Below are 18385 nucleotides of genomic sequence, written 5' to 3'. Positions count from 1 at the left end.
CATCATGAGTAACGTCTTGACTCGCACATGAATTAGATTTCAGTGAGGCAGAACCATACAAAGTCACCAGTCTCCCTCTCTCTTCCAGAGTCCATCAAAGTTCAGTGACAGGACCAAAGTCACAGAGTTGCACTGGAAAATGCAAGTGATGAAAAAAAATACAAAAGCTATCAATAAAAAGTATTTAAGAAGAAAAAGAATATCTAAGCAGCAGATACTCTAGAGGTGCTACCTAGAAGAAGAGACGGAAACCAGGTGGGAACGGTACAAAGCCCTTCTTGTCCCCATGGTAGTGGTATCTGCCACTGGAATTGTTGAGAGGATGCTTTGATCAGGGAGCCAGAGAAGCCCACGCCCTAACACTTAAATCCAATCGCAACAAGCAGTCAGCCTGCGCGGCGGCATCACAGTCTACAGAACATTAAGTATCAAAGAATAAAAGCAGGAGGGCAGCTTGCCCCAGGGGCCAATTTTATCTGAATTTATTGAACAAAAGCTGAGAAAAAATGCTCTGAGTAATGAGGGCTGACATTTTTATGTCACTTTGTTTTGCCAAGAGTTTTAAATACATGATTTTGCCTCCCTGCAAAGGCGCTGTTAGGTTGCTAATTACAGGTAGGATTATTTCTATTTTACAGATAAGGAAACTGAGGCTCGGCTAGGGGAGGCCTCTTAACCACAGTCACAGAGACAAGGCTGGGGTCTCCTGACTTCATTGGCCTGTTGATTAAAAATCATTAATCAATTATTATTATTAACCAATTAATTAATTGGTTGATTAATTATTAATCAATCATTAATGATTGGTTAAAAATCAGTGATAAAACATTTTCTTTTAAAAGCAATGATGAACACGGTAAAGGAACATTTAGTTTGGCTCTGTGTCCAAAGCCATTGTTTACAGAGTTAGCACAACCTCGCCTTTCTTAATTATTTATACCTTTGGTTTCCATCTTCCTCAGAGGGAGGGGACGTTATTGTAGAAGATTCTCAAATGGGGTCAATTCTCCTTTCAAAGCTCCCATTCACTTATACTGAGACCTCTGGGCCCTTTGGTGTATGAACAAATGGATCCATGTTAAGAGAGGGACCCTTCAAGCCACCTTCTAAGCCTGTGGAGGGGAAACATCCCAGACCCTCTGGATGGTTAATCCATATCCTTTAAGCTCTTTTGGAAGCTGTACACCCACCCTCTCTCTCAAGGTGGATGCTCTTTCTATCCCACCAAGTCCCAAGGTTCAAACCTTGTTCAGATATTGTTACTTCCTTCCTTAGAACATCCCCCAGGTAAGCTCCTTGAAGGAAGGAACTGTCTTATATTTTTGTATTCCTGGCGCTTTGTAGACAAGCGATTAATAAATGTTTGCTGAATTGGTTCTAAGGAGAGTAAATGCTAATAGTTTCTATCTGGGGCTTCTCTAATTTTAGTGAAGTTCAAAATACATCCACAACAGTCTCTCCAATGGCATCTCCAACTGGGAGTCAAGAATGTGGCCAAAGGGAGCCCCAAGGCATTAGGGTTGTTTGAGAGGCCTCTTGTTCTTATGCTTAGCATGATGATCAGTAGAGAGGAAATGGACATTTCCTCAAAGATAATGATTTGGGTTGGACTAGATGGCCTCTGAGGGCTTCTCCTCAAACTCCCTCCCCCACCTCTGATTCTAGAATAGGAATGAATGAAATGAATGAAAAGGATTTATGAGGTTCTTAATATATGCCCCTGCTAAGGATACAAATACAAAATCCTGCCACACACACGCACAAAATCACAATTAAGAATCTCTCTCTCTCTCTCTCTCTCTCTCTCTCTCTCTCTCTCTCTCTCTCTCTCTCTCTCCCTCCCTTTCTCCCTCCCTCTTTTAATTGAGGGCTAGAGAAAAGGAGACAAAGAACCTAGGAACAGAGTAGGGTGGAATGAGAGCTCCGCCTTCAGCCTTCTACCTGGTAGAAGCCTATTTTAACCAATCATCCTTATTAACTAAAGGCTAAGTTCTGTAGTTTCCACTTTGCTGAATAACTACAATTCAGTACCTTCCAAATTGAGCACTGTGGCACAAAGTTCTAATTGCCCCACCCTAGTTACACAGAAAGATATATAAAAGTTTTGTTTTTTTTTTAAGATTCTACACTTACAAATATAAGAAATGGAAACACAGCATGAACAGTGGATAAGCAGTTCTCTGGCTAGACTAATAAAATGATAGGTTTAGACCCAAACCAAAACCTTGGAAAGGCTTCCTCCAGGATAATTTTATCTGAAAAGTTAATCTGAAAGGTTCTTCAACCCAGAAGCCACAAGACAAGATCTATAACCATATTGCTTTTTTTTGCGCAGTCCTGGAGATTTATTTTCTAATACATTTTCTTATCCGCTGGGGACTGCTCATGTTATTCTGGATGACACATACACAGACAATGAAATCATGCAGGTATTTGGGAGAGTGATTACTGGCCCAAACCTTACCTCTGTTTGAACAATGGGCTGGCTTTGTCATCACCAAATTATAAGTAACTCACTGCCAGAAACTCGCCTGTTTCAAATCAATCTCCTGGACGTTATTAAACATCAGCCTCTATGTGGTGACTGTTCAACGGAATGTACACGATACTAGCGTAGACTGGGAGGTGATGAAGCCAGAGGAGAGAGGCTTGAGAAATTGCTGACAGAAAACTCAATTAGATCTGTGGCATCCCCCAAGAAGAACAGAGACTCCTTGAGGGCAGGGTTGCCTTTTGTCTTCTCTATCCCCTATCTCCATCCCCTAGCACAGGAGCTGGCATCCTAGGCTCTTAGTGAATGTTGGTTGAATTGGACTAGAGACTTTCTAGAAGAGGCTTTCTACATCACAAGAATAACAAAGACCTAGAAAAGGCAGACAAGGTGAAGTCTGTGAAAGTGAAATCCTGAGAGAGCTTTAAAAATGGGACAGAGGGCCCTTTATCTACAAGGAGGATGAAGGATACATCCTGGAGCCTAAGGCAGAGTGAGCCAGCCAAAGGCCAGAGTCATAGGAAAAAAATGAGAAGGGAGGGATTGAAGTTCACAGGATTCTCACTAAATCTGCAGGACTAAATCCCCTCTTTTACCTTGCCAACAACACTAGTCTTCTTGGGGGCCCCCTTTGAGCTCTGTGACTCTATGTCCTGCATCTGTGACTTCAGGCCACTGTAAGCAGGTTGAAAGGAAGGTTTTGTTTCTCCGGCTTGAATTTTTGACATTGCTGCTAAGTTCATACATGGCTCAGTGGGAAACCAGCCACATTTCAACCAAACAAAATTTCCTAACTCTTAGCCAAATAAGAAAAAAATGGGGGGGGGGGGGGAGGTGGCTAAAATGTTCTGTTTTATACTTGGAAACAAATTTATCATTGCTAAAAATAACTAGTGCTGAGCCCAAGATGAAAGGGATTTTGCATGAGTTTTCAAATGTCTAACTAATTTTAGGAAAGACTGTCAGAGGAAGAGTCCCAGAGACATATGAAGGATTGTCATTTCCAAAATTAAGTTCACGGGCACATCTCCCACAGTACAATGACAAAGGCCACACTCAGAGGAAAACAAATGAGATGGAAGGGGTTGAAATTCACAGGATTCTAATTAAATCTGCCAAAGTCTTGTATGAAATAAATCCCATCTTTATCTTGCCAATAACACATTCAGTGTGTATTACTGAGATTAGACTCTAAATAGCCACTGGGAAATCCAGTGTGGACAAGATTATCATCAGCATAATCACAGAGAAGAGAAAATCTGAAATTAGCTATTAGAAGCATTCAGACTAGAAATATAATTTTTTCCATGATATATAGAATTGTAAACATTCATCCATCCTGATAAGAGGTACTGGAATGCCATCCTGAAAAGCCTGTAATTTAAGATGACCCTTTAATTCAGTTCTGAAGCACAAAATATCAGTGTAAGGAATTACACAGAAGGAAGTAATTACAGGGGAAAAGTCATGGCCCCAGGGAAAAGTAGGAGTTAGAAAAGTTAGTCTGGATTTTGGCAATAAGGCAAAGTTAACTCTGCCTTCCCCTGAGCACAGGAAGTAAGTGTATGTTAACTTGCAGAGACTGAGTGGGCTGATTTTTAAAAGTTGTAGGAAAAGGAAAAAAAATAATGCTGAGTTAACAGAAATACGTCTGCATGACTAAAAGTGGAAGAGCAAAAAACTGGGTAGGTTTGGAGTAGGAGAACTTGGCCTCCATCCCTTATTACCTTAGTGATCTTGGGCAATTAGTTTCTCTGGGCCTTGGTTTCCCAATCTAGAAAATGAAGAGGTTGGACAAGATGGCCTCTCAGAGCCCTTCCAACTCTAATTTATAATCCTATAATCCAAAAGGACTTTAAGAAGTCATGCTAAATTTGGTCCCAAAGAATGCATTTATTAAGTGCCTACTATGCGCCAGACACTGAGAAAATGCATCTTCCTCCTTTCTCTGCAGGGGTGGAAGGGGGAATGAGGTGGAGTGGAGAGATGACTATGGGTGAGAAACACTGAAAGGCAGCTAGGTAACACCATAGTGCATAGAGTAATGGACCTGGAGTCAGGGGAGGGATATATTTTAAGATAAAACCGAAAGAAATCAATACACATTTTAAAAGAAAAAAAAGAGAAATAAAGCTTCCCAGGTAAATGCAAATCTGAGTTTAAAATATCCTAGAGAACATTTCATATCCTTCCTTGGCCATGACTACAACAGCACAGACCCCAAGACTGAAGGCCATTTACAGCTAATAGACAACTCGGCCTCAGGTGTTAGCTTCTGACAAGTGACTCAGTGACTCCACTCAACCCCTTGAAAGTGGCCATGACAAACGGGTGTCAGTGAGGCAACGTTGCGTCCATAGAAGGAAAGTTAATTTCTGGGCCTTGGAGGCTTTGTTAGAAAAATAAAAGATCAAATTATAACCTTTCCATTATATTATTATGAAGTGCAGAATTTGAATCCTTGTCTCAAGACTTTTTCAGGAAGGTTTTCATCACAGGTATGGAAAATGAATGATGAATGATAAAATATTTATTAAGCTATTACTTCATGGTAGCTGCCAGCGGCATGCTGGTAAGTGCAGAATGACTGGCTACAGAAAGGATGATACACTTTTAAGTTTAATCTGTAATAATAACATCTTTTTTCATCACTTAAGGATACACACTTAACAAAATGATAAATCAAGCCTGATTTGTACTGTTTGCTGATTTCCCAGGGGGTGCAAACGCTCACACTAAAAACTTAACGATGTTTCTAAAAATTTAACAAAGCTCTCCAGTCAGAATTAGCTTCAGAACAACTTTAGTCTCTGTGCTCTAGGAGATTACCTTATAATGGGGGAAAAAACAGGGTGAGTGGGAGGGGGTGCTCTTCCACAAAGGGTTGGGAGGTGGCCAGAAAGCATCCTGGTGGGCCAGCATCAGGGTAAGAGAAGGAGAAAGCTCACCAGAGAGGCACAATTAGCAAAGAAGAATAATTAGAAAATCCATTTTTCAAAATGCAGCTTTTATCATAAAAGTCTGCAGTTTGGAGGAATTAAGAAAGATATTAAGTCGACATAGGTAAATTAAAATGCATTAACATTCCTAAACTTGTTGGGATTTTTACAACATGGCTCTAGGTTAAGTCAACACTTTCAAAGAGCCTAGCCAAAAACCAACACCTTTGAGAAAGTGTGGACAGAATTAAAATTCATGAGTTTTGTTAGCAGTTCTTCTGCAATGCTTAGGTTTTTTTTTTTTCTTTTTAAAAGGAGTAGATGTAGATCTCGTTCCATGCGTATGGGCTCAGTATTGAAGATGGTGCTAACGGGATGGGCTGCTTTTGCACAAAGTAATGATTGTGGAGGCTGAGGGGAAAGGGTGTCTTTGCTCGCCCTGCACAAAGATCGCTGCTTTTAATTGGCAGCTGCAGTTGATGTTACAGAGCCTGGCACTGTTTGCATTTTGATTTCAGATTCACAAATATCTCAAAGGCTTGGCTTAAAAAAATGCTTCCCAATTTTGTCTAACCCTGTGGTGTGTCTCTTACTGGTATTTGCCTGCACTTCTTGGCTAGTTCATTTCATCCTAAACTCTGGAGAAAAGGGTTCCTTTGCCCCCTTGCCTACAGTTGCCTCATCTCCGCCCTCCAGAGTACTGAGGCATCCTCTGGGCATCTGTCCATCCTCCATCCACATTGGCCCATCTCAGTAAGCAATGCTTCCAAATGAAGGCAAACCATGCCCCCTCTCTGTTTCCAGCGAATGGGAATGGGAGGGAGGGGGAGAAAAATTAAAACTCAAAATTTGTAGAACTGAATGTTGTAAACTAAAAATCAATAAATTTAAAATTAAAACAAAAGAATGGGAATGAGAAGCTCACCCAAAGGGGCAGCTTAGGAATGCAATAGCTAGAGTTCAGGGCCTTGAGTCAGGAAGACCTGAGTTTGAATCCTACCTCAGACACTTAGCTGTGTGACCGTAGGCAAGCCATTTAACCACTGGAAGCCTCAGTTTCCTCATCTATAACATGGGGATAATAATAGGAGTAATTCCAGGGTTGCCAAACAATCTTTGCAAACCTTAAAGAGCTACATAAATGCTAGCGATGATGAGGATGATGATGGCAACGATGATGAAACCGATTCACCGAACAACCAATAATGCTGCCAGAATACAGATAATAAAAATTTCCTAATATATAAAAATTAAATTAAGTACATTAGCTAATTAATTAACTGCCAGGAACTGATACAGAGATAAACAGTGGAACCATCATCAATCAACCTGAAAACATTTATTAAGCACCTATTATGTGCCAGGCACTGTGCTAAGTGATAGGAATACAACTAGAGGCAAAAGACAGCCCCCTACCCTCAAGGAGCTTATAATCTCAAGGGGGAGACAACCTGCAAACAAATATATACGAAATGAGGTATATGCAGGATAGACAGGAAATAAAAGAAGGAAGGCATTGGAATAAGAGGGAAGTTTTCTTGTGAAAGGTGGAGCTTTAGTTGGAACTTAAAGGAAGCCAGGGAGGTCAGTGGTTGGAGCGGAGGAGTGAGAGCATTCCAGGCACAGCGGACAGCCGGAGAGAACACCTGACCCTAAAGATGGATACAAGGCAAATGGAAGGTAATTAGTCAGAGGAAAGACTCTTGCAGAAGGTGGGAATTAAGCCTTGAAGTAAGCCCAGGTGAGGGGGAAGAGTATTCTGGATATGGGGAACAGCCAAGAGAAGGCACATCTCTTCATCTTTAAAATGAAGAGGGTGGACTCAAAGACCTCTGAGGTCCTTGTCCAATTGCGGTTTATGATTCTATTATCTGAGTTCAAATCCTGATTCTGCCACTTATTTATTCTGTAATCTTGGGCAAATCACCGAACCTCTGGGCCTCAGTTTCCTCAATAGTAAAAAGGAAATGGTCAGCTGTCTAAGGTCCCTTCTGGCTCTAAAACAAGGCTACTGTGAGGCCACTTTTGGTTTTAAGCAGGGGCAGGGGTAAGGTGACCCAAAGTGGGGAGAGAAGGCAGGGAGAAGGGTGTGGAGGGCAAGAAACTTAACCACAGGTTTGCTAAATGTGAGATTCTTGTCTAACAACAAGGCTCCTTGCATTCTGGGTAAAGGAGAGCACAGGTAGCAATCTGTCCCAAGGGAGGAGGTCCCCACATCAAAGAGATCACAGATCCATCAATGTACTATCTCAGTCCTGAATCTCCCCTGTAAATGAAGAAGGCAAACCTTAGGATCCTTAGGGTCCAGTCTACCAAAGTTACCTAAAATTCCAGAATTAGCTGAAGAGACCCTAGGCCCCAAGTCAGCACTTACACATCCCTAGGGTAACCTGTTAAAGCCATTCTGCATTTATCTACATTTATTTCTACTTATTGCAAACTAGTGTGAGGTCAGCTTCTTGGCTACTTCTCAGCCATCAAGATCCTACTGGGTCATTCATTACTGTCACTTTGACTTCTCTCCAAAAAGACAGTCAAAAAAACTGGCTTTAATAAAGGATGACAAAGATCCAGGAGAGATCCAACAGATGTTTTTGCTACTGGAGACATTCCAGGTATCAACTTTTATAACCAAGAGGAGAAATCATAAGAATCCAAAAAAAAACCAAACAGTTAAACCACTGATGTTTTGGGACTCAAGGAAGGGGACCTTGGGCTCCCAGCTCTGGTTTGTCCACATCTGGAAGAGTGGGATGAGGTTTGGAGACAGAAAGACATTGAGAAGCTGCAGAACATCTAAATAGGCTGGTGAATAAGGATTGGCTGAGAAGCTGGGGATAGTTGGCTTCAGAAAGAGAAGACTTGGGGGGATTGGGTGAAAATGGCTATCTTCAATTAGGCCAAGAGCTGGCATGTGGAAGAGGGAGGGCCACAGATTTCGAGCAGACCTTCTTCATAGATCAACCAAGCCAAAATCAGAAAGGCTGATCATCAGCCAACAGACAGATATTTGGACCAAAAAAACCACACCAAACTATGCCCTGAGGTGTGGGAGGATAGTGGTCTGCCATCAGTGAAGGGAATGCCTATGTTGCTGTCCTTTTAAAAAACTGAAAAGGGGAAGGAATAGCAACTTCTGAAAAAACTGGTCATAGCAAAGATGTTTTGGAACAACAGAGAGGTCAGCAAGAAATGAATAGTGCAGAAAAGTTTTAATGTTTTTCTATGGAATTTCTAGGTTATAGAGAAAAATGACTTGGATCAATCAATCAACAAGCATTTACTATGGGCCTGCTATGTGGACTGTCAGTAACATGTACCTGTGTTTTCTGTCTTTTCAGTTGTGTCCTACTCTTTATTGGCAAAAATACTAAAGTGGTTGGCCATTTCCTTCTCCAGCTCATTTTACAGATGAGGAAATTGAGGCAACCAGGGTTAAGTGATTTGCCCAGGGTCAAACAGCTAAGAAGTGGCTGAGGCCAGATTTGAACTCAGGAAGATGAGTCTTCCTGACTCTAAGTCCAACAATCTATTCACACCTACCTGCCCATATAGAAAGACTTAGATTTTCAGAGGACATAGGGTTAATTCAGGTTAGAAACGACAGGATAAAAATCCCAAATGGTCTTGACAAGTTGGCACCCTGCACCAAAACCAACAGGATGGAACTTAATGGAGCTTGATCTTAAAGTGTTGCCGCAGGCAAGTAAGGGATAGGGGAAACCTGACTTCGCAGTGGTTCTTGTGAAAAAGATCTGAAGGTCTTCATTAACCACAGTCTTAACATTAGCCAACAGAGTGGTGGGATGGTTAAATTAAGCTACTTCAGTTGTAGGCTGCACCAATTATAGCATGGTATCCAGATGGCAAAAAGCAATCATTCTAACTGCACTCTGACTGAGATGGGTCAGAATCATCTGGAGGCCAGGCACACTCCCACCACACAATATTAATTGATTCCATGAAACCTTGGCTTTAGGTGACAACATCATGGAGGCAGCTGGTTCCATAGCAACAGAGTTATAAATGGAAGAGATGAATAGGTTCTTGAACAAACAAGTTTAGGTCCATAAAAGCTTTAAATCAGCTTCTATAATGACCTGAGATCGTGATAGGGCAGGGTTGCTTGACACCAAGATGAAACAGACAAGTGGGTCCTTGATAGCATCATGGAGGGGGCATCTCCCCAAGATGGGGGGTGGGGAGAAAGAGGCAGCTGACTTTAAGTAGGAAAAATAAAACCCAACCTAGAAACATCTTGGAAGGGATTGGGAAGAAGGGTTTGTCCCTCCCCAAGAATCTCCTTCTTGGTCATCACCTCCTGGCTTTCCTGGATTCCTTCAAGTCTCAGTTAAAATCTCATCATCTATGAGAAGAATCTCCTGGTCTGCTTTAGTCTTAGTGCCTTCCCTCTGAGATGAGCTCCAATTTATCCTGATTCTATCTTATTTGTTCATAGTTGTTTGCATTGTGAGTTCTTAAGGAGCCAGGATTGTTTTTTGACTTTCTTCATATCTCTGGTGTTTAGTAAAGTGCTTGGCACACAGTAGGTACTTCATTGATGCATACTGACTTAGCTTGGGATCTAGCAGGAGGTGACAACTCCCAAAGGAGTTGGATATTATTTCTAAAAAAGGAAAAAAGGACAACAAAACCTTGTATGCAGATGTGGAAGGTACAATCTGGCTCCCTGCCAGTTCCTGCAACGTGCAGGAACTGCCAGGATAAAGTGACTAGAACCCAGACTTTCAAGAGCCCAGAGTACAGGTAACACATGAGGTGGTGACTTTGAAACTGCTGAGAATGGACTAGGAAATAGTAAACCCCCTGATGTTTTACCCCCTCTTCTCTCTTCATTTGTGTTCTAAAAGCAGTGGAGGCAGGGTAACTACCTCTATATTGCTCAGCCATAAATTAGGCTTCTCAGTGAACTGGTACAGAATACTCTTCACATCTGTCTGTGCCAATTCACAACCCAAGTGAAGAGCAAGGACTCACCCTGGACACCCTGGGCTAACCTGTGCTGGACCCCAGGACTGGCTGAACGACCTTGTAGAAGGGATGCCTGACCTATATTGAATTACCTGCCTTCCCAAAGGAAATGGGTGGGGAGGGAGGGATGGGGAGAAGTTGGAACTCAAAGTTTTAGGAACAACTGTTGAGTATTGTTCTTGCAACTAGGAAACAGAAATACAGATAATGGGGTATAGAAAGTTATCTTGCCCTACAGGACAAAAGAGAAGATGGGGATAAGGGAAGGGAGGGATGTTAGAAGAGAGGGCAGGTTGGTGATAGGGGCAATTAGAATGCTCGACGTTTTGGGGTGGGGGGAGGGGAGAAATGGGGAGAAAATTTGGAACCCAAAATTTTGTGGAAATGAATGTTGAAAAGCTAAATAAATAAATAAATTTTAAAAAAAAGAAGGGATGCCTGAATGAAGTCTAGCTATAACGTAGCACTCATTGATTAAAAGTATTTGAATATGTACTGCGTGCCAAACATGAGAGATACAAAGATAAAACTGAAACAGCCCTGCCTTCAAGGAACATAAATTTTACTGGAAATGAATGAATGAATGAATAAAAAAGCATTTGGAAGCAAGGCTGGGGAGGCAAACGGGTATAACCAGCTGGGAAACATCTTCTTGAGGGGAAAATTCCATCCAATAATGAACGGCTTCGGGACAGATGCTGCAGAGGAAAGCTCATCAACCTACAAAATACACCTGCATCATCCCAACAATTCACTGAAATACCACGTAGGGCAGCCAGGAAGGAGTCTGGCTGGCACAGACACTGAATTCCATATGGACTGAATTACAGGGTCAATGTCAGACTTCCTGCTGAGATTGCATGTTTGTAGGGACCAAGATGCTGACGGAGGATGTGGCAAACCTCAGCTTCACCATAGGCATGCTGGAAGCCCAAGAGCGAAGGCCTCTGAATAACTGACTGGGCTCTCAATGAAAAAACTGCTTGTTTCATCCATCCATCCATCTATTCATCCATCCATTCAATTCTGGAACATATCTATGATGTTGGTGCCGCAGGGAAATCCCAGTGAAGAAATTTCCTCTACCAAGTGAGGTCGGCACCTTCTCTCCTACTTATAATCTTAGTTGCTTAGAACACTGAGGAGTTAAGTGACTAATGGAGCCAGTATGTGTCAGAGATAGGATTTGAAACAGGGTTTTCTTGATTCCAAGGCTAGTTCTCTTTCTACTAGGGCCATGCTGCCTTTCCACAGAAAGTACCATATTGTAATATACCTAAAGGACCCACATTCACACTCCATGTCTGATACTTAATACCGAGAGTTACTTGAGCAAGTAACTCAACCTACTTCCAAGATCTCAGTTTCCTCATCTGTAAAATGAGGAGGTTAGACTATGGCCTCTGAGGTAACTCCTATATCTCTACCAGGAAAACCCCAAATGGGGTCACAGAGAGTTGGATACAACTGAAACAACTCAACAGCAAAAATCTACATATAGAGATCTACTATAGCTGTATATCTATTTATATTGGTAAGCATTGATTGCCACTTTAATCAATCCTGGCATCACTAAGACTAAGTCTTCGGAATAAATGACTTGGTTAACATCTGAGAGCATCAAGATCCTGGAATCATCACTACCTCCCCTTAACAGGAAAACATTATTGATTTTAAATTAGCATGGTTTTCTCTTTCCCAACCCTGGAAAAGTATCCCAGCATTTCTGAGAGAAGACAATGAAGGCTTCTTCAGTTCACAACATTCAATGTGGCTGTGCGAACACAGCCTTTATTTCTGTGATGTCAGAAGGAAAGAACCATGAGGGATTTAGACTGAAATTTTATTTAAGTCAGAACTACCAGGAGATGAAGTTGTGAAGTCAAATCATTTTATTCTGAGCTCCATGGGAAAAGAAAATAAAAAGGAACAAGACCTAAAAACGTTGGCAGAAGGCATCATCTTCGGGGAGCCCTCCTGAGTTTCTAATTTGAGTGTGAACAACATTTAGGTCCCTAACACCCAATGAACTGACTATAAGATATACACTTGAGTAACAACGTGGTAAATGAAGGCAATTATCAATGTACTTGGTAATTATGGTTGAATATAAGAAACATGGATTCCCAGGAATCGACTGAGTGATTCCACTGCAGCTACCACCATCATCCCCATCATACAAGATAAAAAGCGCAGAATTTGGGGGAGGGAGAAATATTTATTTCTTTTTTTCTTTACTTTGAATAATATTTCATTTTTCCCAATTACATGTAAAAACAATTTTTAACATTCTTTTTTTAAAAATTGAATTCTAAGTTCTCTAGAGGGATTTTTAAAGCATATTATGGTTCTGCTTATCCTTAATTCCATTATAATCTCCCTTAAATAGAACCAAGTATGGACTCCAAATAATGGAGGAAGCTGACATCATATTAATTAGCTATATGGCTCTGCAGAAAAACACATTAAACACCCCCTTTATCCTGTGAAATATTTCTCCAGTGTTATCAAAAGCCCATCTAGACTCAATAAGTGTAAAATGTCTAATGTATGCCAACGGAAGATACAGACTGAAGACTTTGAACTTGAAGTCCAAGGTCACAGTGGACCAAAAGACAAAGAATACTGGCAAGATACCTCAAGAAAAAAAAAGCTATGAAAAAACTAGAGTTGATAAAGTTGAGACTTATTAGAATTACAAAATCAAAGCTGAACATGACTAAGGCAATTAACACCTATGCAATACCAATTTTAATGTACATACTTTTGGAATTGTAATTGACCATAACAGACGTAGAAAGTATATTCACAGAAACCTACACAATATTAACAAAACACAAGGTCTACACCCCAAGGCAACTGCCAAAATGAACACTTCCTTACCAAAAGGAAGGAGATCAACTGACAAAATTCTTAGGGCACTTGATAAATGGATCATCCACCTACATTTGGAACAAGCAAATTCTACTTTGACAAGTAATAGTAAAGGCCAATAACATGTACATACCATTGGATTTGTCCAATGTAACTGAAATCAGTTTGTCTTCAGATGTAGCCTATAAGGTAGCTAAGCTCCAAGCACAGGATCAAAAGCCCTCCCCACATAACATCCTACAAACTCAGCCAACAATGTACAGAGAAGGACTAACTAATCCTCTGTCACACAGATTTGCTAATGGAAGCTAAGGGGTCTATAAAAGTAATTCAGAAGCAGGTCATCATCACCAAAAATTGAAGGAGAGTTATACTTGAGGAGTCCAAGCTTAGTGATGAATCTAGATTATACAAAGAGATAGTAGAAACTGTATGATATCACCACAGGCTGTAAAAATTTAGCACCTACTGAATACCTAGCAAGACACAATTAGGTTGGCCAGAATTACACATCAGAGATTTGCTATTTTTCATGGAATGCCATATGCCATATGAGAGACCTCAGACAATCCTGAAGAACTTGGCCAATAAGTTACTAGAATAGGTCCATATGTGTTGGTTGGTCTTGCTAGATAGTTTTCTCTCTCTCTCTTTTTTTTTAATTAAGGGCATAGGAGATATACGCATAAACATGTATATATACATATGTACGTGAAAATGAAGGCAAAATAAAATAAATTTAAAAGAATTTCACCATTTAAATAGTAACCTTATAGAAACTCAGAAAGGTTCCTATTTAATTTTGCAATATCATTTTAATTTCCAATTAAAAAAAGATTGAGATGCCAGAAGCAACATGGGTCAGGAGCTCCCAAGCTCATCAATAGTTCAGTACTTTGATGGTTCCATCAGCAACATGGGTATTTCCTCCCTCCACTGACGCATATTGCAAGACATCCTGTGTAATTCTTGATCATATCCTCTTAGAGATAAATCCTCTACTAGAGGATACTCTTCCAGAAAGGGGAAGGCATTTCTTTGACTAGGTGGTATGGTAGATAGACTGCCAGACCTAGAGTCAGGAAAATCTGAGTTCAAATCTGGCCTAAGACTTACAAGCTCTGTGATCTTGGGCAAATCACTTAAGTTCTGTTTGCCTCAATTTCCTCATCTGTAAAAATGGGAGTAATAAGAGTTCTTCCTCCCAGGGCTGTAAAGATTAAATGAGAGAACTATAAAGCACTCAGCACAGGGCTTGGCACATACACATGTTAACTATTATCACCTATTATTTTAAAATGTTCCTGGAATTACTGACTTCCTTGGGTCTCACACCAAACTTCAAGGCTCACTTTTTTTTCACCACTGTTTTGAGTTGTGATTTTGTTCACAATCCTTGAACCATCATCTTCTGTAATGTTATACAGATGAGCTCATCCTCTGAATTGGTGCTGGATGCCACTGCAATAGGGCATCTTGCATCTGCTAGAGGACATGGTTTCTGAGCTCTTCTGGCCTCCTGGTTGTAGCCTTCATTTCTGCAGGTACCATAGGCCAGGAAAATCTAGAAAAGTCACTGCTGGGACATGACTCAGTGACCTCATAGCAATTCCCCTGGCAAGGAGACACTTCACAAAAGTAGCAAAGGAAAGTGTCTTGTAGAAGGGGACAAAACAAAAACCTTACAGTGGCGCTCTTGGAAAACAGATACCTGGGGATGAGCAGCGCTCTCTCAAAGATCAGTCTCTAGGTAACAGGCACTTACAGTGCAAGGAAGCAGGACTCCCAACAGTTCCTGGGAGGCTCCAGCATCAGTGTTCCTGGTTCACAAGCCCGGCTCCTCCTGAAGTCCAGCATCACTCCCAGGTTTCAGTATCCCAAGCCATTTCTCAATCACTACATGGCACGAAGCTCTGCCACCGCAAACTATTCAAATGCCATTGAGTGCTGTCTCTGCCCACTGGGGAGGGAAGGTTCCCTCAAATCTCCTCTCTGGTAGGAGAGGCAATTGTCCAAGCGTCACAGCTCCAGCAATATAGGGCCAAACTAATCAGTGAGGCTGTTTTGCTACCCTTTCTACTACCAAACTCTGACCTCACAAAGGCCTGCCCAGGGAACTCACTGTCTCCAGCAGTGGCCCTGCCACCAACACCAGGCTCAGAGACTACCTGAAGACTTAATGCCTTTTCTATCTCTCCTATCAGTAAGAAGTATCTTCTGCCTGGAGGGGTCTCCTACAATCCCTGCTACAGGGGAGAACAAAATTGGTGAGCTCAGGCATTCTGAACTGCAGTGGGATAAGTCAATTCACACTTAATTTTTTGTTGTTCAGTCATTTCTGACTCTTCGCGACCCCATCTGGGATTCTCTTGGCACAGATATTGGAGTGGTTTGTCATTTAGTTCTCCAGCTAATTTTACAGTGAGGAAACTGAGACAAACAGGGTTAAGTGACTTGCCCAAGGTCACAGAGCTAGTAATGTCTGAGGCTGGATTTGAACTCAGGTCCTCCTGATTCTAGGCCTAATACTCTATCCACTGCACCACCTGGCTTCCTTTTCACATTAGGTTTATTTATATAGTTAATTAATACGGTGAGCTCTCAGAGCAGGGGACCACCAGGCTCTCCTACAGAAGGGCAAACAGATCCAGGTTAGAAATGGAGCAAGTCAAAGCTTCCATGCCAATAGTAGTGGGACAGAGCCCATGCCTGGCTGCTGTAATTCTAGACTGAGCAAAGCAGGGAGACTCAGTTTAAAAAAAAGTATCTTCTCTGCAACTGAATGTCCCTGATTTGCTCAGGAATTTAACAAAACTTCCTAATTTCTCCACAATCAGTTCTCAAATCTCAAAGAATCTCATTGAGTCAACTGGGTGGAATTATTCAAATTCCTCTAGGCTGTTACCAGTCAGACATAAGGGAGAATGGATCTCTGAGAAAGCATTCTTCTCAGGACGCCAAGACCCTTAAAGGAGAGTAAAAGTAAAGGGAAAAAGGAATGAGAAGAGACTAGGGAGAAGAGAAGGAAAGGAGGAACATTCTCTGCCCTAGCTACACATCACTCAAACATGATGTTAAGAGACAGTATCTTTGTTTTTATCCATTTCCCAGGGTCAATGATTGCCTCAAATAGGTTGGGTTGGTGCTGTTGTGATTACAAATGGTATCTTGACATCCTTATTCTCTCTGTCCACTTGGGAATTTGATTTTGACCACTGGTCTAACTAGACCTATGAACAGCTGACTCAGAAATTACTCCCACACCAGTAACCAGTCATTTCCATTCAGAATCCTACACCCAGTAATGGCTGAATTGGACCAAAGATAGATGACTTCACTTCTCTGTGATATCATCTGGTGTTTCCCCTATCTGGCACCATCTGATTCTCTTCCTGAAATGAGTATTCATGTTCTACCAGAACAAGGCTTTTGAGCCATTTTGAAGTCTTTGACCTCTTCCATTTCTTGATCTTGAGCCATATTTCCCAGAATATTTTCTACCATTTCTACCAATACCAGGTAAGGTATTACCTGGCACACAGTAAGCACTTAATAAATGCTTGCTGACTGATCTCTTGGTGCTTCAGAAAACTCTCTAAGATCACAAGGTGCAGAATATTTAGAACATTTTTTAAACTGAGTCATACTTCTGAGTCATACTTTAAAAGAGTCATAGTTCTGAGAATTATTTCTTATTTCATTGATATAGGAAACCCAGGGGGCTGAGTTGGAGTTAGCTGTAGTTCATCCAAGTAGAGATTTCCAACAAAGCAATGGAAAATACAGGACTGAGAGTTCTGGAAACAGATTGGGGGTAGGGTCAGAGATTTCAAAGTCACCTGCAAAGACAATATAACGGTAGCCATGGAAATAAATGCTATTTCCCAGGGTGACAGAACAGACAGAAAAGAGGAGTAAGATAAAAACCTCAGGAACACTCACATTTAAGGGTGGAGGAGGAAAATCCAAGAACAGAAAAAAGAAAGAACAATCTGAGAAGTAGGTGGAAGACCATAAGGCGATTTATAGCAGGAAGCGATAGACCACAGTGTTAAAGACCCTCAAAAGGAGGATGGGGCCAGTCAAAACGGCACTACATTTGGTAATAAGGTAACCTTGAAGGGAGCTGCTTCAGGAGAATGGTGGGGACACATGCCAGACTGCAAATGTCACAACGTGCTGAAGGGCACAAATAGATTTTTATGTTTACCTAAACAAAACTGAAATAGGAGAGTAAATTTGCTGCTTCTGGTATCATATAACACTCTAAAGTCACATACAAATCCTTTTTTAAATCATTTGGTATTTTTGGATGATCTCTCTCTCTCTCTCTCTCTCTCTCTCTCTCTCTTTCTCTCTCTCTCTCTCTCTCTGTTTCTTCCCCCCACCTCCACATTGAACTGAATATTCTAAATTTTGTTCCAGAACCCACAACTGAGGTAGAAGTAAATGACGTTTGTATTTTCAATCCTTCATTCATTCAAGAAACATTTTTAGTATGCCTGCAATGTATAAGACCCTGTATTCAAATGAGAATATAATTTTCATATCTCTCTATTGCTGAGGTAGGGGACTATGGGTATGGAATGATGCAACTACTATCAGACAAACTGGTTAGTTTTGCTAAATTGTCTTTTTCCCTTTTCTTTTAAAAACTATTACAAGGGGACAGAGAAGCTTATTTAGAGATGAAAGGGATATAAAAATAAAAGTTATCAGTAAGAGTATTGAAAAGTATAGAAATATTTTTTTAAAAGAATATAATTTTTCAAACTAGAATTGAAAAAAGAGAGTCAAATGCCTGAGAATTATTTGCTAATGTAGAAGCCACTAGGGCTGGCCTTGCATAAACACACATTTGGAATTCCCATGGTACAGACTATGTGTCCCAAGACGGATGCCATGCACCAATCTGTTTAGATAAAAACCAGTAGACTCTGTGGGAGATCTCTAGAACCCCTAAAAGTAGAATTATATAGAGGAAAGTCTATTGGATCTACAATTAGATATACTGGGTTTGAACCTCAACCTGAATAAGACACTGCACCTCTGGAACTCAGTATTAAATGGCAGACTGGCAAACTCTTCT

General features: G+C 41.1%; 1 protein-coding gene across 12 annotated transcripts in view; it reads right to left on the bottom strand.

Moving 5' to 3' along the window:
- SPECC1 (sperm antigen with calponin homology and coiled-coil domains 1) overlaps window positions 1-18385 on the bottom strand; it is a 337039-nt gene that overhangs the window by 304479 nt on the left and 14175 nt on the right. For 3 of the 12 annotated variants that reach the window (XM_072640019.1, XM_072640011.1, XM_072640016.1), the window contains exon 1: window positions 15062-15346. The exons of 3 other annotated variants lie outside the window; for them this stretch is intronic. The gene's annotated coding sequence lies outside the window, so the exon portion shown is untranslated. Of the gene's footprint in view, window positions 1-15007; window positions 15348-18385 lie in introns of those variants that run through there. 6 more of the 12 variants (XM_072640014.1, XM_072640013.1, XM_072640020.1 and 3 more) reach the window with 6 other exon arrangements.

Source organism: Notamacropus eugenii, chromosome 2, assembly GCF_028372415.1.
Source record: "Notamacropus eugenii isolate mMacEug1 chromosome 2, mMacEug1.pri_v2, whole genome shotgun sequence".
NCBI classification, from domain to species: Eukaryota; Metazoa; Chordata; class Mammalia; order Diprotodontia; family Macropodidae; genus Notamacropus; species Notamacropus eugenii.
This window is presented reverse-complemented; position numbering and strand designations above follow the sequence as displayed.